Source organism: Canis lupus, chromosome 31 (assembly GCF_003254725.2).
Source record: "Canis lupus dingo isolate Sandy chromosome 31, ASM325472v2, whole genome shotgun sequence".
In the NCBI taxonomy this organism is placed as follows: Eukaryota; Metazoa; Chordata; class Mammalia; order Carnivora; family Canidae; genus Canis; species Canis lupus.
The window spans coordinates 34,024,732-34,032,863 of record NC_064273.1 but is presented as its reverse complement, the minus strand read 5'-3'; the positions used below and the strand labels follow the sequence as shown (position 1 = coordinate 34,032,863).

At 50.8% G+C, this 8,132-nt stretch overlaps 1 long non-coding RNA gene across 1 annotated transcript; it reads left to right on the top strand.

Moving 5' to 3' along the window:
- Positions 1–6,344: 6,344 nt before the first annotated feature.
- Positions 6,345–7,817, top strand: LOC125754148 (uncharacterized). Its single transcript, XR_007407645.1, has 2 exons — positions 6,345–6,468; positions 7,624–7,817. It is a non-coding gene; the product is annotated as an uncharacterized LOC125754148 (long non-coding RNA).
- The last annotated feature ends 315 nt before the right edge of the window (positions 7,818–8,132 follow it).

Genomic DNA, 8,132 nt, shown 5'->3' with positions numbered 1-8,132 from the left:
GGATTGGTTGATAAAAGCGGCCACTGACTTTGAACGCTCGACAACAGCCCCTACAAGGCCAGGCTGCGCCGCGCACCAATCAGGCCGCCGCGCACCAACCAGGCCGCCGAGCACCAACCGGGCCGCCGAGCACCAACCAGACCGCCGAGCAGCAACCCCGCGCACCCGGGCGCAGGGAAGGCCCAGGAGACCCCAGCTTCGTCCCCGAGGACGCCGTGAATGCCAGGCTTTCTGCAAACAGACGGCAAGGGTCCGCAATAAGCCACACGGGCCTTGAAATAAGCAAAGGCTTCCTGCACTTTCAAGTTTTCCGACCCGTTTAAAAAAAAAAAAATTCGGTGAACTCTTATACAATAGATGCCTTTGTGCATGGCCCGTTTCCAGTTTTCTCCCCTTACCACCTGTTTCTCCTAAAGAACAGAAGCTGACAGGCCGCAGACGTGTAAGGTTTCACTGACATCCCAGACAAGGCGGAGCGGCAGAGGCGGGCTGTCAGCAGGGATGAGTTCAACAAGTTAAATGTCTTCACTCTTTCAGAGACGTTGGGAGAAAATAAATGTCTGTAACAGTCTCTTTTATTTATGCAGATCATTAAATCCAGTAAAAAGCCCAAATGCTACCGCCCATTTTTCTAATGGGTTTCAAAATCAAGCTCAAGGACATATGAGAGGAAGTCACCAGGGGGGTTATTTACTCCTCCTAGTTAACAGTCTCTTTTGTTTCTCACTTTCTCGCTGTCTTTCCCTCTCCCTGCTTCCCTCTCTTTCTTTTTTTTTCTCAAGCCCCTGCTACTCCGGGAGGAGGTGGTTGGTACTGTCATGCTGGAGCGATGAGGGGTCTGTAGGCCTTCTTTACCTGCCCCCTTCACCTGAGTCCCAGGGCCCTGAAGGCCTCCTGCACTCCCATAGGATGGGTGTCTGATGAGAAAGGACACCCCACCCCTGCAGCATAGCTCAAATTCATCTACATCAGAAAGAATGATTGAGAAAACCACCTTTTGGGATCCCTGGGTGGCGCAGCGGTTTAGCACCTGCCTTTGGCCCAGGGCGCGATCCTGGAGACCCGGGATCGAATCCCACATCGGGCTTCCGGTGCGTGGAGCCTGCTTCTCCCTCTGCCTGTGTCTCTGCCTCTCTCTCTCTCTGTGTGTGACTATCATAAATAAATAAAATTTAAAAAAAAAAAGAGAAAACCACCTTTTAACTTAGAGCCTCACTATGCAAAGTTTACTCCCAAAATTAGGCCCTTGGTGAAGATGGTTAATGGCTCCCCAAATTTAAGTCATTAGCATTGTAAATTTTACTTTAAAACCCACCAATGATTATAGGTCATTTTTGCTCCTCTTCTTTCCTGTAATTCCAGAATTATAAAGTAACCTTATACCATTTTTGTCATACAAAGTATTTTCTCCAACACCTTAGTCTCAAATTCTACCACACAAGCATGCCATTTTTCTCCAAATATGATTTAAGAGAGTAATAAACTATGCATATTTCTCAATGACTTTGTAAGTCAGTAATAAACTATAGCTGATTCTCATGAGCTCTAGGGAATATACAACTGCTAATCATATGGGGCAACACTGCCTTGGACAATGACACGCCCCTTCCATCCACATGCCCTAGGGAGAAATAGCCTACTTAAAGTAAGAATTAACAATTTTTAAGTGTCTCCCATGTGCCAGAACTTCCTTAAGTGCTTTACAGAAACCACTCCTTTAATCTGCACGACACTAACAGTGGGTTCTACTCCTATCACTCCTTAAGGATGAGGACAGGAGGGGCACCTGGGTGGCTCAGTGGTTGACCCTCTGCCTTTGGGCATGATCCTGGGGTCCTGGGATTGAATTCCATATCAGGCTCCCTGCACAGAGCCTGCTTCTCCCTCTGCCTAGGTCTCTGCCTCTCTCTCACGGTCTCTCACGAATAAATAAATAAATAAATCTTAAAAAAAAATAAAAATAAAAGGATGAGGACAGAAAATGGTGCATTCATGACGTGAGCCCAATTCATCTATCTCCAGGCCATACCAGAAAAACTCCTGACACTACCCTCACATTCCTAGTGCACCCTCTGTGCACTATGGATAATTTTTAGAACTGTATCCTTTTAACAATGACAATGAAAACATACAAATTAGAAATTTGAAAACTGTAGCTGATAGATCTTTTCATTTATGACAGTGACACCAATAAACTTCAAGATGATTTTTTAACTATTTATTTTTTATTGGAGTTCAATTTGCCAACATACAGCATAACACCCACTACTCATCCCATCAAGTGCCCCCCTCAGTGCCCATCACCCAGTCACCCCCACCCCCCGCTCACCTCCCTTTCTACCACCCCTTGTTCATTTCCCAGAATTAGGAGTCTTTCATGTTCTGTCTCCCTTTCTGATATTTCCCACTCATTTTTTCTCCTTTTCTCTTTATTCCCTTTCACTATTTTTTATATTCCCCAAATGAATGAGACCATATAATGTTTGTCCTTCTCTTATTTCACTCAGCATAATACCCTCCAGTTCCATCCATGTCAAAGCAAATGGTGGGTATTCGTTGTTTCTAATGGCTGAGTAATATTCCATTGTATACATAGACCACATCTCCTTTATCCATTCATCTTTCGATGGACACCGAGGCTCCTTCCACAGTTTGGCTATTGTGGACATTGCTGCTAGAAACATCGGAGTGCAGGTGTCCCACCAACTTCAAGATAACTAATAGGAATACCAAACATTCCAAGGAAGTCTTACAATAAAGCTCACCAAATCTCTGCCTTAGAAAATTCACTTCAGGTATAAGCTGTGTGCTTCAGTAAAAGGCAGAAGGCTTATCATTTCACATCCCTAGTCCCTGATGCTAAGTGAAATAATAATACTTTTTTTTTTTTCAAAAAATTTTCATCTTTGAGGTATAATTGACAGATAAAATCATAAGATACATTGTGGTGACTTGAGGAACATACACTATGAAAAAATGATTTTGTCTAATTTTAATGATAAAAGTGTGAGATATTGACTCCAAACTTCACAGAGATCCTGAGATGATCTTAGAATAAATGGTATCAGATGCTATGCTTTGGTCTATATAATGTTATAGGCAACCTAAAATGAGAAATAAAGGCATATTTTTATCATGTAGAATGACAGTGGTGACCATCAGAGTAACAGTAGTGAGTTGAATAATGTCCCCCCCAAAAAAATTCGTGTCTCCCCTAAACTTCAGAATGTGACTTTATTTGGAAACAGGATCTTTGCAGATGAAATTGGTGAAGGATCTTAAAATGAAATCATCCTGGATTTCAGGTGGGCTATAAGCCATATAACTGATGTCCTTACAAGAAAAAAAGGCACACAGAGAGACACAGATAAAACATCGTGTGAAGACAGGGATGGGGAGAAGAGTGGTGCTGCCACAAAGCCAAGGAACATCAGGAGCCAGAGAGGCAAGGAAGAATTCCTCCCAGAAGCTTTCAAAGGGAACATGGCCCTGCCAACACACTGACTTCAGACTTCTTTCCTCCAGAACTGGGAGAGAATAAATTTCTGTTGTTTTAAGCCACCAGGTCTGTGGTGACTTGTTATAGTGGACTTACCCAAACTCATACAGAGAAATAAAGGCATATGTTGATATGTAGCAGAATTACTAAAGGCATTTCTTCAGCTCTGGACTCCCTGGGTCTCTCTCCCCTAGATGGAAAAGAAGCAGAAACAAATTCTATAGATTGAGAACAGCTAGCAAAGAAGAAGAGAGACCATTTGGATGGGAAAGGAAGCTCTGAGGGGCCCCATCTTTCAGGTTCCTCCAGTCCTGAGTATCAGGGTTGGGAGGTTCACTTAATAATAAACTGTCACTTTTGTTACTTTTGTTGCTGTCCTGGAAGCATCACCAGCCATACATCAGGCATCTTTCCAGGAATGTCAAGTCTAGGGACACTTATCTGCTGTATGTCATCCTAGAGATGCTGCCCAGATCACCCCCGACAAAAAGCACCACCACCCACCTTCTAGGATTAACTCACCATCTAAGGTTGTAGAAATACAGCCCACCAAAATTAAGAATGGGTACCCTAACAGCACAAAAAGGAAGGAAGTAGTGACATGAAGGGGAAGCCTTGCCCCCTACCTACCCCTAAAAAACTAGATCTAAACAGAGTCACTTTGGAAATGCCCACTACCCCTACTACATAATATGTAAATCAAAAATCATAAATAGAAAATGTGATAAATTTAACTCTACACAAATATCGAAATGCACTGTAAACAAAATTTGAAAGTATTTGACAAACTGGGGGAAATATTTACAACACAAACCACAAACCAAGTTTTCATACAGCAAATCTGAGTTTCAGAGAACATAGAAAGTTCTACAAAGATGGACACTGAGTGAAAAATGGGCAAAAGGCAGGAAAAAGAAAATCACAATGTATACATGATTACAAAAAATTTGAAAAAAATGTCTATCCTTCCTAGAAAATATGTGAATAAAATCAAAGTAAAGTGTCCACTTTTGACAATAAAATGGGCACACATTTTTTAAAGAAATAAAAAAGATTATCCCCAATGTGGGTTAAGGATTGGGGCACATTTGCCTGGAGGGCAAACTTTCATATACCTTCAGAAAGCCTTAAAGTGAACGTTTCCTTTGATCCTTCAATATCACATGTAGGATTTATTCCAAGGAATCAGGGGTGACCTCTGCTAAACTTAAACATAAAACTATCAGTTATTTTGCCAGCAGATGGGTTTAGTTAGGAGTAACAAAGAATTCCAACTTGGGAACTATGGCAAAACTTCAGGCAAGTTCAACAAAGAAGAGGAACATGATTTTATGGAAAAGAAAGAAGTTGGGAGGGATTCAAAAGTCCACCTGAGAAAGCAAGCGTTCAGGGTGATGACTTTCTCATTGACTGAGTTATAGGGGTGGCCAATTTCTTGTAGGAGATGCAACAGGTATCTTTCCCTGTTGGGCCCATAATTGATCATTCTTTCCTGTTGACACTCTTCTGTTGGAAACTGTAACTGACACTTCTGTTGGAGACTGTAATTGAGTGGTAAGGGCTCTCCCTTGTAGCCTCAGACCTACATTAGCGATGTTTTTCCCTTTATTAATTTTCACACCTCAAAGATTCACTTATAGGGCTATTCTACATTTGCATTAATACAATGTGGGTGGGGGGGGAGAAAAGAAAGGAAAAGCGAGGAGGAAAAGGAGAAGAAGTAATATATGTGTTAATGCTGCCTATGCAGTCCTTTAAAATTCCTATGTCATTAAAAATCACCTACAGGGATCCCTGGGTGGCGCAGCGGTTTGGCGCCTGCCTTTGGCCCAGGGCGCGATCCTGGAGACCCGGGATCGAATCCCACGTCAGGCTCCCGGTGCATGGAGCCTGCTTCTCCCTCTGCCTATGTCTCTGCCTCTCTCTCTCTCTCTATGTGACTATCATAAATAAATAAAATTAAAAAAAAAATAAAAAATAAAAATCACCTACAATCATCATCTAGGTGATTTTTTTACAGCAATTTTTTAAAAGATTTTATTTATTTGAGAGAGACAGAGATACAGACAGAGATAGAGGGAGAGAGCACCAGTGAGGGAGGAAACGGAGAAGCAGGGTCCCCACTGATCAGGGATCCCAAGGGGGTGGGGGGTGGGGGGAGTAGATCCCAGGGCCCTAGGATCATGACCTGAGCCGAAGGCCCACACTTAATCCACTGAGCCACCCAGACGCCCCCATCTAGGTGATTTTTAATTTTCCTTCCTACTTTGCTGTACATTCTAAATTCCCTACAACCCACATGCATGCATTGCTTTGCAATCAGATTTTCTTTCACCAAAGAAATTCATCTTTATAAAGAGAGGTCAGCCGGAGTGTTCTGCTCTCTGTCCACTTCTGCGGGCAGAGGCCTCGATTCTACACCTGCTCACCTGGGCCCACCCCCTTCCCGGGGGGAACCCGGCGTCTACACCTGCCTGCCCAGCAGCCCATCTGGGGCGCGCTGCTCGGGGTCCGTGCACCCCCGGGCAGGGAACCAGACATGCGCCCTGGACTCGGATTCAAACCACCAGTACGTGGCCGAGCGCGAACGAGAGCGCGAAGGGACAGCGGCGCTGCGGCGGGATCGGCGCGTCAGCCCCAGGGCGGCCGGGGCGAAGGCGACGGCCCCGAGCTCCGAGCTCCGAGCCCCCGCGGCGGGAGGCCCCGGCCCGCGTCGCTCCCGCTCAGCTCTCCAGTGCGCAGGCGCCGCCCCGCCCCCGGCCCCGCCGGTCCCAGGAGGCGCCGCGCCCGGTTTCCATGGCGACGCGCGGGCGCCCCGAGGCTGGCGCTGCGGCGGGAGCGCGCGGAGCAGGTAACGGCCCGGCCCCAGGCAGGGCCTCGCTCAAGCCTCCGGGCCGCCCGGTGCCGCCGTCCCTCAGCGCCGGCCCCTGCCCAGCTCGGGCCGCGCCGCCTCGCTCTCACTGCGGCTGGTAACGTAGCGGGGCCGCCGGCCGCCGCCTCTCGCAGAGCGCGCCCTCCCCGCCGCGACCCGGCGCCTCCGCCCTCGCCGCCCCCCGCGCCCCCGGGGCCCCTCCGCTCGCGGCCCGCCGCCGGGGCTTCGGGCGGGGGCGGCCCCGACGGGCCCGGGGACGGCCAGGGGCAGGCTCCGGCCGGAGCTCCGAGGCGTCGGCCCCGCCCCCACCCGCACCCGCATCCCCACCTGCACCCCCACCTGCGGGCTCCGGCTGGAGACCTCGAGGCGGCCGGGCGCCGCTGTCAGCCTCGCCCCCACCTGCACCCGCATCCCCACCTGCACCCCCACCTGCGGGCTCCGGCTGGAGACCCCGAGGCGGCCGGGCGCCGCTGTCAGCCTCGCCCCCACCTGCACCCCCACCTGCGGGCTCCGGCGGAGAACCCCGAGGCGTCAGCCCCGCCCCCACCCGCACCCCCCCTGCACCCTCACCTGCACCCCCACCTGCGGGCTCCGGCGGGAGACCCCGAGGCGTCAGCCCCGCTCCCACCTGCACCCCCACCTACACCCCCACCTGCGGGCTCCCGCCGGAGACTCCGAGGTGGCCGGGCGCCGCTGTCAGCCTCACCCCCACCTGCACTCCCACCTGCGGGCTCCGGCGAAGACCCCATGGCGTCAGCCCCGACCCCACCCGCACCCCCCGTCCTGCACCCTCACCTGCACCCCCACCTGCGGGCTCCGGCCGGAGACTCCGAGGCGGCCGGGCGCTGCTGTCAGCCCCGCTCCCACCCGCACCCCCACCTGCACCCCCACCTGTGGTCTCCGGCCGGAGACCCCGAGGCGGCCAGACGCCGATGTTAGCCCCGCCCCCACCTGCACCCCCACCTGCGAGCTCCAGGCGGAGACCCCGAGGCATCAGCCCCGCCCCCACCCCCACCTGCGGGCCCCGGCGGGCACTTTCGTCCTTCCCTGAATCCGGTGCCTGCAGGCTCCCCGGCTCCCACCTGCCGCCCCTCACCCTAGCGCTGCCGTCTCCTTATCCCCAGCCCGAGGAGATGTGGATTCTTTGAAATGTCTGCCCTGTGCGTGTTCCTGGCTCGCTCAGCCTTGGAGCCCTTTGTGCACAATTTCCCCGTTGCGCTGTACCATTTCGTTACCACCCTTGTGCCAACAGGTGACTTTGTTAAGACGGGTTTTCCCCGACCGACCGTGAACCTGTTCTCTGTCTACACACGCTCCCTCGATGAATTCATCCAGTCTCATAAAGACCAACGAGCCCCTAAAGTGTGTCTCCAGCCCTGACCCTCCCCGGGACCTCAGACCCAAGTACTCAGAGGCCTGCCCACATCTACGCTTGGATGTCTAAGGCAAGTCCTGACGTTCCCTCACACCTGTTCCCCCTGCACTTTTACCCACCCCGTTACTGGAACCCGCTGTCCAGGCCTTGAGGCCCTCCTTGACTCCTGTTTTCCCCTCCCCACATGCAGTCTGTCAACACATCCTTCATAGCATCCCCTGAACGGATGCACAGCCCCACCTTTTCTGCCAACCCCCACCTCCCCCAGCCCCGTACAGGCCACGGGCATCTCCTGCCTGGATTGCTTCGGCAGCCGCTAATTGGTCTCCCTCTCCTGGAATGTGGACAGCCTTACCCTGTGTTCCCTGTCATTTCAGCTGATTATG